The sequence below is a fragment of the Cloeon dipterum genome, chromosome X (genome assembly GCF_949628265.1).
Source record: "Cloeon dipterum chromosome X, ieCloDipt1.1, whole genome shotgun sequence".
Taxonomy (NCBI): Eukaryota; Metazoa; Arthropoda; class Insecta; order Ephemeroptera; family Baetidae; genus Cloeon; species Cloeon dipterum.
Genome location: NC_088790.1, coordinates 8,992,577 through 9,008,963, shown reverse-complemented (window position 1 = coordinate 9,008,963; position 16,387 = coordinate 8,992,577). Strand labels below are relative to the sequence as shown.

The 16,387-nt window shown below is 40.3% G+C and overlaps 1 protein-coding gene across 2 annotated transcripts in view; it reads left to right on the top strand.

Annotated features, from left to right (window-relative positions):
- Window positions 1–1,908: 1,908 nt before the first annotated feature.
- Window positions 1,909–16,387, top strand: part of LOC135946578 (uncharacterized) — a 70,076-nt gene continuing 55,597 nt past the window's right edge. For both annotated transcript variants that reach the window (XM_065494861.1, XM_065494860.1), the window contains exon 1: window positions 1,909–2,015. The gene's annotated coding sequence lies outside the window, so the exon portion shown is untranslated. The remainder of the gene's footprint in view (window positions 2,016–16,387) is intronic.

The window sequence follows — 16,387 nt, the reverse complement described above, 5'->3', positions numbered from 1 at the left end:
TTAACGATAATAACGAGCTGATTTTTCTGGAGGCATGAAAGCAGGTCGATTAAAAAAAACATTTTGTTTATCAGCTCGAGAGAATTTGAAATTGTAGCGTAGCTAACGGAACGCGCTTTTTGCTCGTTTCGGTCTAGGCAGAGACATTAATGAATATTCAAACGCCAGTGGCGGTAGAATGAAACACGCCATAACTATACATTCATTATTGCACGGGGCACAAAACTTAATTACTCTCTCGATCTCCGTCGTTGTAATGCGGACGAACGCAATGCAAATTGGAGGCCTGACTCGAAATTTTCATTCGTCTGGCGAGCAGCAACAATGCAATCAATTCCATTACCATATTTGAATTCGATTGGAAATTATAGGTTGGATTGTAACAGCTTATTCTTTATTGCACGCTGCGGACACGAGAAAGGAAGGAAGATGTTCGAATGGGCATCACCTGTGCGCTGCGAGAATCGATCAGTGCCCTGGCTCGAATGCAATATAAGTGTCCTTGTGCACAGACAGCTTGCTCCGCTCGTAAAGTCCATTCTTTTTTATTTAAAAAATCGGCTGTGAAACTTGATTTGAAGTCAGCTCGTGTATACGCGCAGCGGACTTTTTAAAGGTAAAAAACAACTTTTAAAAAAAAAATCACAGCTCAAACCTTTTACAACTCCCCATTGAAAATATTTTCGCAAATGAACACCACATTTTCCTCATTGTCTGTACCGCATAGGCTTGGCAAACGGGAAATATGCTCTCGTTCGAGAGCAAAGGCCAAATTATCGGCACGGACCGTTCGAGTGCAATAAAACGGTTAATTTGGCCGGGCCAGCGGGCGCTAAGGACGTTTTTGCTCAGTATTTATGAGTAGGATACAGACGTTTTTGCCTCCGGTGCAGACAGCTCTACTCCTAATTAATGACCGCACACGTGATAAAAATGAATTGATTCCGATAACGGCCGACCGACCGCACAGAGCTCGATCGGACGCAGCCCCTGCTCACTCATATGGCGCGTAAATGAGCCAGCTAAGAAGTTCAGCATCCACTGGCAGGTGGCAGGTCGATAGCTTTTTCAGCCAATCAGATGGCGTCTTGAAGTTTGTTGCCTGTTACGCCCACGTGCAGAGGGAGGCGAAGAGGGGCGTGTGTCAGAGTTTTTCGTGGGCGTAACACGCAACAAACTCCAACTCGCCATCTGATTGGCTGAAAAAGCTATCGACCTGCCACCTGCCAGTGGATGCTGAACTTCTTAGCTGGCTCATTTACGCGCCATATGAGTGAGCAGGGGCTGATCGGACGCATTCCTCGCCTTGCCGTTTTACTCTCAATGTCTTTTGTTTCTATTTGAAATTATTGGAATAATTAGCAGAAAATTTTGATGTTTTGTGTTTTTTGAACCATTAATTAGTTATTACGCTTTTCACATTGAAATGAATACTCACACCATAAACGCAAATCATGAACTTTGATGACCTTTGTTTGAAACAATATTATTAACATCTAAATACATATTTATTATCAAAGTTTTGATTTACCTGAACGAAATTATTTATGTCTATTATTATTTCTCAAAATATTTGTAAAAGTATATAGTCTGGATAACAAAATTAGTAGACATTTGTGTCTTCAATCAAAATTGTTGAGTAAATTGTAGCAAATCTAGTAATGAAATCAGTTTCATTTTATTTTTATGTTTATATATAACGGCAGGTATAATTTTGTAATGCTAGTATAAAATACTCTTGAAATCGCAAATTTTGGGTGTCATGAACTGGGTGAGGAGGAAAACGGACGCGTTGTTTGGGCGGTGGCGGTGGTGCGGTGGTGACCTGGGCTCAACGGCGGCGGCGCCACGCGCACCCTCCGCCACCCTCGACCAGCGTCGGCCGCGCCTCGCTCAGTCAGTCGCAACGCCAGCCTCGTGCCGCTCACAGCAGCCCTGAAACTCAAGTGCGAGTGAGAGCTAGTGCAGCCCAAACGCAACGCGCAGACATCTGGATTCTCGACGCAGCACCTGAGGTACGAATTCTTTGTTGTCCGTCGAGGGCCATCAGACCGAATTGTTATCGCCCGCCCGCGGCTCCCACTCTAAGTGGCCGCTGAGAACGATAAGTCTCAATTGCTGATGCTTCAAGGAGATAAAAAAAGGAGGCAACTCGAGCGCCGCAGCAGGTGCTCCGGCCCGATTCCACGTCTTTCTCCAACTTTCTTTGATGTATTTCTCAACCTCACTTGTATCGGTATCGCTGTGTTTTCTTTTAATCACGATCTAATTAAGATTAGGTATGCTGGCTCAAAAAAGGCTCACATAAAAGTTCAATTTGTAAGCGGATGATTTATTTCTAATTTTAACTGTTGCTAGTTTTAAGAGCTTAGGCCATTGTATAAAAAACTGTTTCTCGCCTTAGCTACTATGATGAATGATTGAAATTTTAAAATAAATATTATTTACCCTTTTTAAATTAAAAAAAGCTTCAACGATAAATAGTGAAAACATATAACGAGAGTTGATGGATTTGAAGATAAATTATTTAGAACGAGAAACACACACCGGAAAAGATTCTTCTAAATCAATTTTATAGGCTTAATTTTTTTTATCAATCTTCAGGAATGGAAAAAGCATCATAGATCCTCGGAATCATTAACTAGTTTCACTTCATTTGTAATGTTTTTTGACGAAATCAGTCATTTACATCGCACACAACAAACAAAAACAACGATTCTCAATTTCAGCGAAATGCAAATCACGAATCTGCGTCCGTATCTCAGACATCGGGCTTTCTTTCTTTTTCCTCTTCTTCCCGGACAGGAAATTCAAGCTGATGTTGAACAAGGTCCGAAAAGCGAGTGTGTGTGCGGTTGAGTCGCAAGAGTTTTGTAGTAATTGGAAAGGAGCGTGTTTTCGTTGCATGTTTGTTCCAGCGTAATTATATCACACGCTCCGCAGCTTTTCTCGTGAAGAACATAAAACGAGGCAAAAATTGTGAATCCGTCGTCCGTCTCAAGAAAGACAAATAGCAGCAGCGAGAGAGAGAGAAGGTCGTCGTAAATATTTGAGCGCGGCGGCAGCGGGCGAATTTCGTTGTTTTCTTTTTTTCGTTCCTCCGCCAACGCGAATGCCTTTTCGAGCTGAAAGAATTTTTAATATCTCTCCTCGCACGAGCTGCTTTTCTTCGATGACTTCATTTTCGCCGCTCGACAATAAAAAACCCATTGAAATTACCAATTGTCCAAATTGTACTACTTTTAGAACAGCCAAATTTTGATAGCTCAATTTGTCTGCGTCTGAGAAAATGTATTGAGTATAAAGTGCATGATATTATTTCTCATTTATAATTTATAACAATTATTAATAATTAATTTTTAGTAAAGTACATGTCGTTGATGGTAACTCTTTAGGAATCCTTCATGTAAATACAAAAATTCGATATATCCTCTTTGAAAGTCGTCTTTTTATTTATGTCTTCTACTTTCGGCTGTGAACTTCAATTTCATTGAATAATTAAAACATATTCAGTTCATAGAGTGAAATTTACACAAAATCCAACATTAAATTTACGATAGGAAAAATATAAATTCTACAAATTGAGTAATTAAATAAATAATTGCACAAATAATATCGAAAGAAGTTTAATTTGTATTGTTGCAATTTTTGTAAAATATGCTGTGTTAATTAATTCTGTTTGTATTATGAAATAGAGCTGCCAAAAAAGTAGTAGGCATGAATAAAAAGATGACTTTCAACGAGGACATAATATCCAATTTTTTCTTTTTCCCAAGTAATTCTTAACCTAGTTGTTACTGCTTGCATTGTGACAAATACAGCTCTGGAACAATAATGCAGAAAGCTCATTGTATGATATGTGATATGTTATGACATGACGATCGTAGGATGTGTCTTGTGTGTCGTGATTCACAGAAACCGCCCTCAGCTCTCCGTAATGCGTCTTGTTACATGCCTGTGTTTGCGTTTGCTTCGCAATAACACACATTGCATCTCTGTGCTTGATGCAGCTCATCTTGTTGGGATATAGAAACAAGTCTCAATTTTGTCCAATTTGCGGTAATTTTCAGTGCTCAAAGACATCGACAGAAGCATCCGTCCATTTGCAATTTCATAGTATACTATTCAGGAACAGATTTTCATTTAAACAGCCATAATCGATTGAATGAAACCATAGAAAATAATAAATTAATCTATATATTTTTGTTTTTGTGAAGCCCATATTGGTTTACAGCCCATCAAAGGAAATATTTTACCATCTAGAATGCTCAATAGCAGCAGTATTGAGCCAAAAAAGCAAGCAGGGTGGCGGCTTCCATTCATTACGCAGTATAATTTTCCGGGCATATTTCACAGGTCAAGGATGTTATCCTGACAAAACCTCCCCCGCACTATGAAATTATTCGTGTGTAATCCTTGTGGAGCGGCGTGCGATCGAGAGGTCACGATTTGCATTTGCCGGCACGTCCGGTGTCGGTCGGTTTTATTTCCAGCGCTTCAAAGACGCGCGAAATGTGCGTTTATTCCAGTGCGGTGAATAAATTTCAATTTCATTAACCTCCGTGAGTGTGATTTGCAAGCGCAGGGCTGATGAATTATGCTTTTTCGCCCGCGGACGACACCTACCTTTTGTGTTTGTGGTCAGTGGAGAGAGTTGGACGTCGAGTGTGCGATGCTTTGCAGCCCAGCCCGACACTTGGCCAGACAACACACACTCTGTGACACGCAGACCAACGCTTTGTGTCCTTTTCAAAACAATAACTCGCGGCTGCTGCCTGACACTGACACTAATCCTTGCTCGTACTCTGTGTCGATCATTCCTTCCTTCATTTTTTTTTCAAATAGATAGATAGAATATTTATTTAACGCCAACGGCGTACAACTATTTCCAGCATTTGTATGAGGCTGCTTTGGACAATGACATAGGTTTTGTCGGACAATTAAGAAGATGGTACATACTGATACAAATCTGCATTACAGCATCTACACTTACATTTATCAGTTACTGATAATTTTTTTCAAATAGAAATATTATAAACTTGTAAACACAGCGTTGATCTCTATGTTAAAATTAAAAAAAAAATCACCTGTGACAGGAGTATTTTGTGAGCTTTTGGTAAAAGGAATTGTTCCAATTTTTGTTCAATGCTGGAAAACAGTGTTCAACGCACATGTGTGCTCATGCGTATTCTGCTGTAATGCGTGTCAGCCTGGAATTGTTAATTTGGAACGGAAAACTATTAAAATAATCTGCTTTGCTCGGAACTTCTTGATTGTGAAAATTACTACGCTTGATTGGCCGGAATATGTTTACTTTAATATGAAAACTGGTTAACTAAACGTTCCTAATCCTTTAAAATCCGACCTTGAGCTCAGCAATTGAAATATATAACTTTATTCCTCAGACTTTGGGTTCTGATCGATTGTTCGCCTTGCGAATCCAAGTAGCGCTCAATTGTTGGTAGAAGAGAATTATCCAATCAAGCTAATTGTTCGTATTGATTCGGCAAATTGTAAACAGAAACTCTGATTGGGCGCTGTTGGCAGAGCATCAAGCGAGAGAGCAGTCGTCTGTCGATCGATTTCCTTAAAAGCACTTTGCAACTTGCGATTATCCACATTCATCATTCGACCGTGCTCTCACACTCTGTGCCCGTCGATAGACTCGGCTTCACACGAGACTTCATTCATTTCACCTCTCTTCACATTCAAATGCGTGTAAATATAAGTTATATAAGTTAGAAAGTTGGTGCTGCAATCAATCAAACTCGCAATTCACTCGCGCGGCAGAAAAATAAAAAATAGAAAAATCACAGCACACATTCAGTTTTCAGTTTGCGCATCTCCTTATTAGACTTTTCATGCGGGTGGCAGGATAAAGCGAGTGAAATTCCGAGTCGATAAAACCGACAATCGGCCTCTGTTCGAGACAAGCTTTATTTCGCCTTTTGTGTCTTCGTTCGAGCGAAAACCATTTCTTCAAAATTCCTCCAGCCAAGCGGCAACAGACATAATGTCGACAAGCCTTCAATGAGCATGCAACTTGTTCTTCTCGTCAATAAAGAGCTTAAACTTGAAATGAAGAATATCTCTATGCCTTCAAGAAATTATTTAAGCACTGGAGAAACCGCCACAATTTATAAAATTCGTCGCCCAAGTAAACATACAAACCTCTCATCCCTTCTCGTTTACTTTGTGTGTCGTGTCTTCAAGGTTGAATCTTTCCCAATTTTCACCATCAAATTGAAATTGAGCTTTCAGAAAATTCAATGGCAGTTGTAAGTAACCACAAGAAAATGTATAATTCTATTCAGGGGGTTCCATTATTGCATATTAAACCATTTATACTAATTAATTAATTAAATCAAGCTTCTAAACTCCCTAGACAACTTTGGAGCCGATTTGCTCGGGAATATATGCACAACAGCAAAGACAAATCAGAATGGATTTCAGCCAATTTGTGCATATTAAATTATACGATGGATGAAGAATGGATAGGCCTATATCTCGTCTCTCAATGCTGCAGCGAAAAAGTGGGATGCAACAATTTGTTGAATATTATCGACAGCCAAATGAAAAGCAATTAACGAGAAAGCGCCGAGTTGTTGCGTCGGAGCTCGTTAATTCACCCGTTTGACCCTTATATTCAAGGCAGGCCCGCGCGCTTTTTAGTTATTTAAACCTACACACGGCCAGCCGCGCGCGTTCACAAACACACGCTCACGCAAAACACACAAATTTCGCTCTCGGGTGCAAAACACTGGCGTGTGTTTGTGTGTGCGTTTGCATATTTATAAATGACGGTTTCGCCGCACAATCGATCGGCACTCGTTAATCCTTCATTTCGGTGATATTATTTAAAAGCAATTCACCCGGCCAGCGCATAGCCGCTAATTGGTGGCCGATAGAGTCACGCGCAAATTGGATACTACGCACGAACAAAATAGTCTCGTCGCACTCCATTCTCTTTCACTCTGACGCAGGGGACGAAAATTGCTCTAAACATCACATTTTTACAGAGTGCCATCACCCACCGGGCTCAAGCATAATATGCCAGCCCCCAGGGTCTTGGCACAATATGCTCTGACGAGCAGTGAGTTGTCAAAATTTATTTCCAAGAGACACTTTGCTCCACATTTTCAGAGACGAACCTGTTTGAATAATTTTCATCCGTCGAAAACCAGGAAAACCAAGAGAACAGTGATGTTTATTTTAAAATGGTTTATTACCAATGTTATTACTGTTCGTTGATTACACCCAATCCAATCAAGATAAAAAGATAAAACATGTATGTATTTCAAAAATGCTGAAGCGGAAATCCGACCACTGAAATGGAATGCTCGTACTTTTTTCAATCAGATAGTTGCATCAAAACCAGATCCCAATCGGAAAACACTGCAAATAAACGCCGGGAATTATTTATGAACGGTCACTTGATTTTTTCAACATTTAGATTTTACTCGTTTGAGCCAAAAAATCTGTTTACGGGCCTGGTTCAGACATGATATATAAGCAATCAATTTCTGCTAACAGCCCCAGCGAACTGGAGGATGTAAAAAATATTAATGAATATCTCGTCAATAGATACGCATGCAAAAGGATTAATGACGTCATCGTTAATAATGATTTAATGGAGCAAAGCATTTCAATCAAGTTGATTCTAATTATTTCCAATTTGATACTGGCGTAGGGAAGTGAATGATGTTTCTTGATGATTCCAGCATCATGGGCAAACATCGCATTTTTTTGCAGAAGAAGCAGGAACAAACAAGTCCCTCTCCTCCGTTTACAGGGTTGAAAAAGTGTCACCCGTCAAATTAGGCCGATTTTGATTTGACTGAGAGTCGTAGGCGGGAAGCGAGAGTGAGCGAGCGCATTTATCACACCCCCGGTACCAGGGCTGATGCAGGCACAGGGCGGAAAATTCGGGCAACACACATCAGAAATTATCCGGCCTGCCGCTCGCTTGCTCGTTCGCTCATTAACAATTTATACGCGACGGCTGGCGCTGATAATTATAAGCAAGCGACGCGCGAGTGATTATTATTATTAACGAATGTGTTTGTCGGTGGCGGCGATTTACGGCTGCAATAACTCGCTCTCTCGCCATTGACCTGGTGTTCGAAGGGGGCGTGGCGCCGAATGCTCATTTGCATGGCCCGTGACACGAAATCATCAGAGCTTCGTGTCGCTCGTAAATAATTCGCGTGTTCGCCCTAGCTTTCACGTGTACCGTTGGAGCCGCCGGAATAAACGCCTGCTCACAACCAGAGAAGACGTAAATCGCGTTCAATGCGCGCGAGTAGCAGAAATTTCGCGCAATGCTTCTGCAAGTTCGATTGTGCGTTGCCAGGATTTGATTGGCTTAACTGATATTCGTGGTTTTAGTGCTTTGGAAATTAATTATAATTGTTTTCAAATCAGGTGCTTTATTTATAGCTATTTATCAATTATTAAAACTATTAACAAATGAATTGTTGTTTGTATACAAGGATTTTAAAAAATAAATAAATATTTATATTGCGCAGATATTGTGAAAATAAATATTAGCGTTTAATGGCTCTACTCTGTGCGAAAGTTTACTATATGGGAGGTTGGCTATGAGTTAAATTTTAATACAGGCACGTGGCATTTCATTTTGCCTCATTAAGTTTCACTCTATAGCCACTTATCCCCCTTAAAAGGTTTTTTATTAAAAAAAATACAACATAAAGCGGGAATTTTAATTAAATTTCATTCAAGAGTGCATTTAATACCGAAATAAGTTGTTGGCATTTTTACTTCAAGTCTTTGTTTCAATGCACTTCAAACAACATCACTTTTGATCGTTCCTCTTGGAAAAGCTGTATTTTCTCGTCTCCAGGAATTTCTGCTGTTTTGGAAACCTTGATTTACAATTTATCACCTGCGCAAAAGCCTACAAGTTTCTTCAATAAGTAGGTAATATTGAATGAAGGGCGCATCCTTCTATTTATAAAATACTGCATGTGGGATGCATTCTATTTATAATAGAACCAATAATTATACTCTGAGCGTGAATAGTGGCGCCTGTATAAGGACAGCACGTGAAATTATCTGAACAAATATTTTGCGAGAAGAAATAAATTCACAGTTTTTGCTACGCTCGATTTTTCGGCAGGGCTCCCAGGAGGAATATTGTGAATGCGTGAGGACTCGTTAAAAAGTGGAGCCCAATTTCGCACTGGCGCACGAATAGGTGCAATGAAAGGACGCAAAAAGCATTCAGGGATGGTGGAAATCATTATATTTCACGAGAGAGCCAGCCGATTTTGCCTGCAGCGAGGAGGAAAAAGTTTGCCAGCAGAGATCGGCTTGCAAAACAGCAGGTGAGCTGGTCGGCGCATTTCACGCAGTCCCACGTTTGGCCAGAGGAAAACTCCCGTGTCCTTGCCAAAACAAATAGCTATCTCTCTCTGTTATTATCGAGTGCCTGGCCGACCAGCTTTTAACTTGAAACTCGACACTTTTTGCACCCAAATCGGTTTTAATTAACAAAAAGCCTTGTTTATTTTCACTCTGACGCCGAAAAAGGATGGATCATGAGCCGGAATAATGAATGCAAATCGACTGCTAAGCGCCGGCCGGCCGGCCAGCGTTTCAATTTTTCCATCACGCAAAACGGATAGACCGCAGCTACTCTGTTTGTCCGATAGCCGATCTGCGGTTTGCAAACTGCTCTCGGAATCCACTTGGTCCGCCCTTCTCGTCAAATACCCACAAACGGCCTTGATCGTGCAGCCGGACCTCGCCACAACAATTTTCCTAAGCCTTCTCGACTTTAAAAAAAGAGGACACGCAATACTCTCCTCGTTTAGAAAGTGCTACAAGAGCACCTTTTTTAATTTTAAAGTATATTTATTTTATTTTTGAATATTTGACGTTTCTTTCAGAATTTAAATAGTTGATTTAATAGAAATACACTTAATATATGAATCTTCACAAATCTTGTAAAACTAGTTTCCAATTTTGATAAAATTGATCTGAAGTACAACGGGGAAATAATCCATCTTCATATTTCATTGATAAATTGATTTTCGTAACACGATCCTAAATATGGATGCTGAATCAGTTTTGCTTATCCCTATTTCTATTACGAACAACAATTTGTATCTCACCGTAAAAGTATCGAATTCTTTTTAGAGTTTCATGCTCTGATTGAAAGCTGAAAATATGACATTAATCGTGCGCATAGCAACAGAGACGAAGACTCTCTATTCCACGCCCTCTGGATCTTTGCAAAGGAGCAGATCAGCTTATTTTTTGTCGCATTTCTAGGCGATTGTAATGCAAACGCGGTACTTGCCAATGTTTGGATACCGAGAGCACTTTTGCCCGAATCGAAATCGAAGCCGTGAATTTAGCTGAAGGTACGTGCGCGTATAGGGTTTTCGGGCAGACAGTGAACGATAGAGGAAACAGGCCATCTTCGCATCGAGATAAAAGCCCCAGTGCAAAGCATAGATCACACGCACAGGGAGAGAAAGCGGGAGCATGAGATTCGGCGCCAACCGACACACAAATATCGGGCGTAAATCGATCCAAGGACGAATGAATATGCGAAGAGCGAACACACGCGTGCTGCCAAGCAATTTTACGCTCCGACAGCGAATTGCCAAATATTGATCAAAGATGCAATAAATTAATTTTATCTCATGCTGAGGTTTTGCCAACCTTTGCAGCAAACGAGCGCATTAATCATGATTTTTTCTGCCATTCTGCAATTGATTTCTTTTCATTTCCAGGCTTTTTCATACAGGAACAGTAGCACCTACATTTTAAAGCTTGGATGTCAAAATTCAATTTATACTCTATATATGAATTTCCGAACTCTACTGTGCAAACAAGAGTGATGAGCTTCCGTGATATTCGATTTGCAATGAATAATAAATCTTCAAGTTTTCGTGAAGGAAAAACAAACAGGGGATTTTAGAGACTTCCGATTGACGCAAATACAGTCTCGTGTCGATTCCACGCCTGAGCAAACAATCTGCATGAATCGATAGACGTCACCTGAAGCAGGAAATCTTCATTATTTGACAGCACAGCACGACGCTAAAACAAACTTAACTTTTTCCCCGACCGATTAATACGTAAAAAATGGGTCTCTTTCACCGAAAATCTCCTCCATAGAACTAGGCATGCGCTCAATAAATAAAGTTTCAATTACACAAATTAATAGGATCTTCACTGTTCATACCACCAATTAGTTGCTACACGATTGAACAATGAAATCGGTAGCATAGGGGCGTAAAACACCTTGTGTACCGTTGGATCGTTCATTTTGTGAGCGAGTGGATCCATAATTAATTTGCACGTTTAGTTTAGTAATTGTCTCTGCAATTGCACACTCAGCTTGTGCTCATTTGTGTATCTAACGCTATGTTTGCCCGGAGGTCGGCACTTTCACGAATAAACTAACTTACAAACTAAATTACATAACTGAAAATTTCTGAGAACCAGCTGCCCTAGGAATGTGTTATCACGGCCCGTAATTAACACCTAGAACGATTGAAAGAGCTGGGTCGTCGGCTGCATAAAATGCAGATGAGTTCTTCCTCCTTGCACGCTATTTATATCGTGTGCGCTCGATTTAAATTGCATGTGCGCGTCTCCATATCGCAGGCGGCGCGGATCAAAGTAAATATTCAACTCCCTTTCTCATAAAAATGTGCATAATTTGCTGCTCGGATGTGACCGTTGCACCCGCCTGCAAGCCATCCTCCAACACTCGAACAAGACGCGAGCCATTCGATCCGAACGGGGCCGCGGCAACGCATTAATAAGCAATCGCACGACGTCAAAAGGCTGCCTGCATTGATGCTCCTGCACTGCATTGTTGAGAAACGCTCTCTTGCATCATTTCCCTTCAAAGCGAAACTTAATGCACACGCTACATTTCTCAGTAAATTTGTATGCATGAGTGGAACGTTCGGTTGGATCTATAAATAATATAGGTCGAGTCAAAAGATCGGTTGAAAACTCATCATTTGATTCATTTTGCATAATATTCAATTTTAAACTCAAATCTAAATTTAGATTTCGCTGCACGCAATCTTCTCCCTTTATTTTAAATTGTTTTGAAACAGCTTTTTTGTACTCTTTATTTAATCACGACCAATACCCATTTCGGCCTCTAGACAATGCTAATATGATTCTATAATCAATGCTATAATCAGCTTCAAATTTGAAATTTTATTTCTAGAGAGCGTGATTAGGCAAAAGAACATACGAATAGCTTTTTGGGGGTAGGAGGGGAAAAATTTAATGGTCCCTCGGAGTCTTGAAATATTCTTCTTTTAATCAGTCTTTTATGACTAACAGAACACAAGGACCTTAAAACAGAATTTTTAATTTAAATTAGAATATAATTCTTGACGACAGTTATCAATTTTACACTTAAACTAATTTAACATTTTAAGAGAATTGACTGAAGAACAGCTTGAAATAAGAAAACAATTTACCCGATTGAGCTGCGTCCTTCACATTTAAACGCTCGGAGCACTTGGTATTGCGACTTGATTGCTCGCGATTCCGGCGAAATCTGATTATCATTAAAAATTATCTCTCTGTTGTAACGAATTTTCTTACATATATAACGCCTAACAATAATTAAAAAAATAACCCTGAACCAACAAAAGTAAAAGGAGTAGGAGCTCAGCTCCGCATCCACTACAGCTTCACAAAAAAACAGTCCAGATATTTTGAATGTCTCCATCAAGATGTGCAATTGTGTACAAGAACAGTCCTGAACCTTTTCCTCTCGACCAGTGGCAGAAATTTCGAAGGGAATGCCGAAAATTCAAGGCAGCACTTGCCGGCTAAAATAGTGCCTTCGAGCCGAGATTGGGGGCCGGGAAAGACGCAATTTTGCGCATAATTAATTCGGTGGCGGCGGCTGCGAACGCGGTGTGGAGAATTTTCCGGTGCATTTAGCCGGTTAGCAGAGGCAGGGATTACACACCTGCCACATTCCTGCAGCCGCGCGCGGCCTGAATCATGGCATTTTTCTCCTATACACAGCACACACGGTATTTCTTCTCCAGCAATAAAACAAAAGCCGGCTCTGCTGCTACTGCTGTATGTGAAATGTTTGCTCTGCGCCGTTTATGGCCTTTTATTGTGCAGAACGTGACGAGAGCGAAAAGCGAAACGCGCACAGAGGAAAAAACAGTACAGGACGGAATAGTTCAAATCCCGGCTCAATTAAGCTGCAGCAGTTGCGCTGAATAAATTACATGCACTTTCGTGTCATAAAACGCTGCCACATATTCGCTGCTGAAACATGTATTATTCATGTCTCTTTTCACTCAAATATCATAGATGATCGCCCGAGTTTGCATAAAAATGGCTAGCTTCTCTATCATATACTAAACAATACCGTGCGCGGCGAAAAAGCAATTTGAGCCGCATCAAGAGCATTAGAATAAAACAGAACCGACTAAATATAAAGTTTAACACATAATCTACATTCTCTTTTGTCGCACAAACACACCCAAACAGATCGGTGAATTGCTTTGAATGTCTGATCAGCGGACGTGTTTGACACAGACATCGATCAGTGGCGTCTTCCTCTTTTCTTTTCTTTGTCTTTGGTGAAAAGAGGCCAAATAATGGCTGTCTGTTGTGTCACGCCCGCTCAAGGATGTAATTGCAGCGTGGAGCAGACAAACGGACGAGACGGGACTGCAGAGAAAGCGCCGGAAACAATAATTGCTTTTCTGCTTCTTGAATTAATCGCTAAACGACCTAATACGATGCAAATTTTGTTTCTTTTTCACTGCCTGTAACAATCCAATTTCTAATAAAATTGTATACTCTACATTTGGGATGGTTTAATTGTGAACTTTTCCAAATCAAATAATATACTTTTATTCAAAAAAATGGTTAACATAAAAATTTTGAGAGTGAAAAAGATTATTTTTTAATTAGAAAAGGTCATTTTGGTTAGTGAGTCGGCCCCACTAAATTCCGATTCTAGATTTTTTTTTATAATGCCGAGCAAAAATTTCTGCGCAAGAATTCTTAGAAGCCCGTTTGTTCCACTATTATTGGCTAGAACAAGCAGGAGGAAATGTTTTTCCACCCAGGCTATAGTGCGATAGGAAGTTCGCGTTCTTTTGCTCGCAAAAGTGCCGGGAATAATTCTTGCCGTGCTACAAAAGCAGATTGTAATTAAGGCACACACACTCAAACTCGGCGCAAGAAATCGAAGGTGGAACTTTGCTGCCAACATGCTCCTCTGTGTTGGCAAGTAAAAAAACTGGCTTTCCGCGTTTGCTGTCACAAGACGAGAGAGAAATATGAATCTCCGCCGCGCGTTTTATCTTCCGTTCAGGTGGAGCAAAATTTTTTGCTCCGGCGAGAATTTGTCTTGTTTGCCATGCTGATTTACATTCAATGAGCGAGCGCCTGTTATCTGTTTTGGCACGGCCGGTGGAGGTCAGCCAAAAGCTGCTTGCTTGCCGCTGCTTATCTTGCGTCCTTTTCCCTCTAATTTCCAAAAGCAGCAGCCGTGAATAACGAGCCGCGATATATCTGATTGGAAAACAACGGACGCACCACGCTTGGCACCAATCACACTCACGCGCGGAAAAGCTGTTTTTTTGGATACAAAAGCTGAGGCACCTCAGGGGACGAGAGAGGTTTGTTTTTCTCATATTACTCTGATTTCGGTCAACACTGACAGTAATGGAGTTTTTTCATCCAACCTCCCAAAGAAACTGTTATTCGATCTCTTTGTGATGTCTTCAATTTTGATTAGATTCGTTCACTAGAGAATTCGAATGGAGTTTAATTTGTTACAATAAAGACAGTCAAGATGGCGTCAACCGCAATTGGTTGATCCGACTAGCGTTGCCAATGAGTGATAAATTTTATGAGGTTAAATAGCAATGGATAAAAGCATTACTAAATTAATTTCCTTTCAAGTGGCGAGACTTGTGAAAAATATCATATCCAAAAGTGTACAGCAAGAAAACTTACTTTGAGAGAAGCAGCGAAAATGTGTAAAAATTGATAAACCTTTTGATGTAGAGTGTTGCACGCATATTTTGCGTTTAATAACCCATTAATTAATTAAATTAATATCCTGATTTTGACGAAGCGGGCAACGAATTCAAATTGGATATTCTATTTCCATCAAAATCCAATTAGTGCGATTTTCTGGGACAACTTCGACAGACGCGGACAAATTTGGCGACGTCTGCTAAAGTTTTGATTCGACTCGGCACATAATTAAACAGCGAAGTTGAAGCTGGCTGATTAAGTTAAGTGAAGGACAAACATTTGGTTTCTCTGATGCGCCTAACGAACGCCGAACGGCAATCAGCTCAAAGACGGTAACTTTATGATTGCGCGAGAGAAAGGAACAAAAGTAACACAATAACGAGACTGCAAATATTGCGGCTTCGTAGAGCGCTGCAACTCAAAGACCCACGATAACCGCATTTCCAATCAGAGCATCTGTTTTTCATACTTCGGCCTTTTGACATTAGCACCAGATTTGGCACAGAAGGAGAATTTTCGGATAGGTGACTCAGCAGACACAATTTACTTGGCACTGATGCGGTCCAAATTGCGCGGAGCAGGAAGAGGAGTAATCTCACCGGAGAGACACCGAATTCATTTGAACCGCATCAATTGAACCGAGAGGAATCGAAAACAGACACTCGAGAGAGCGGAATATCAGGGAAGGAAAAGGCTTTGTGTTACTGTTCTAATTCATTTTTCTAAAGCTTGCACATTGTTGACAATTTCGGGGCCAATAGAATTTCAACCTCAGTTTTAAAAGTCGTGTAATAGTTTTAATTTTCCAGAAAAATTAACTAAAAATATTAATTAAAAAAATTAGTAAGCAGAAAAGTGATCATTTGAAGGGCAAAACAAAATCTTTAACACAAAAGAATCTTCTGAGTCTCCATGGCCAATGCAAACTTCACTCATAGCTGCGTACAACTCATAAAAGGAAACGAGTAATTAAATCTTGTGAAACCTCTCCCTGCAACACAACTTCTCCTGACAAAGATTCAAAAGCATAAATTTCCATCCTTTATTTGAAGCTCTGCTTTCATTGTTACATAATTTCTAAAAGGAGAAATTCATTTCAGTGTAGCCTTTTAGCCTCTTCAAATTCAATTTACTGTCGGCATATGCAACTGTAATCATTAGTTTTATTGCCGGTTTTACTGCTTCCATTAGTGTTGATGACTTTGCTTTAATTAAAAAAACGAATCGATCTCTTCCACTCTGGCGGACGCACCACAGTGATTATTGGTGCATTAAACACCGAATTAAATGTGTAAAAAGCGCGTTTCAGCTAGTGCGGCGGAATTTCCTCTCAATTTGGCATCGCGCAATTGTGGCGTTT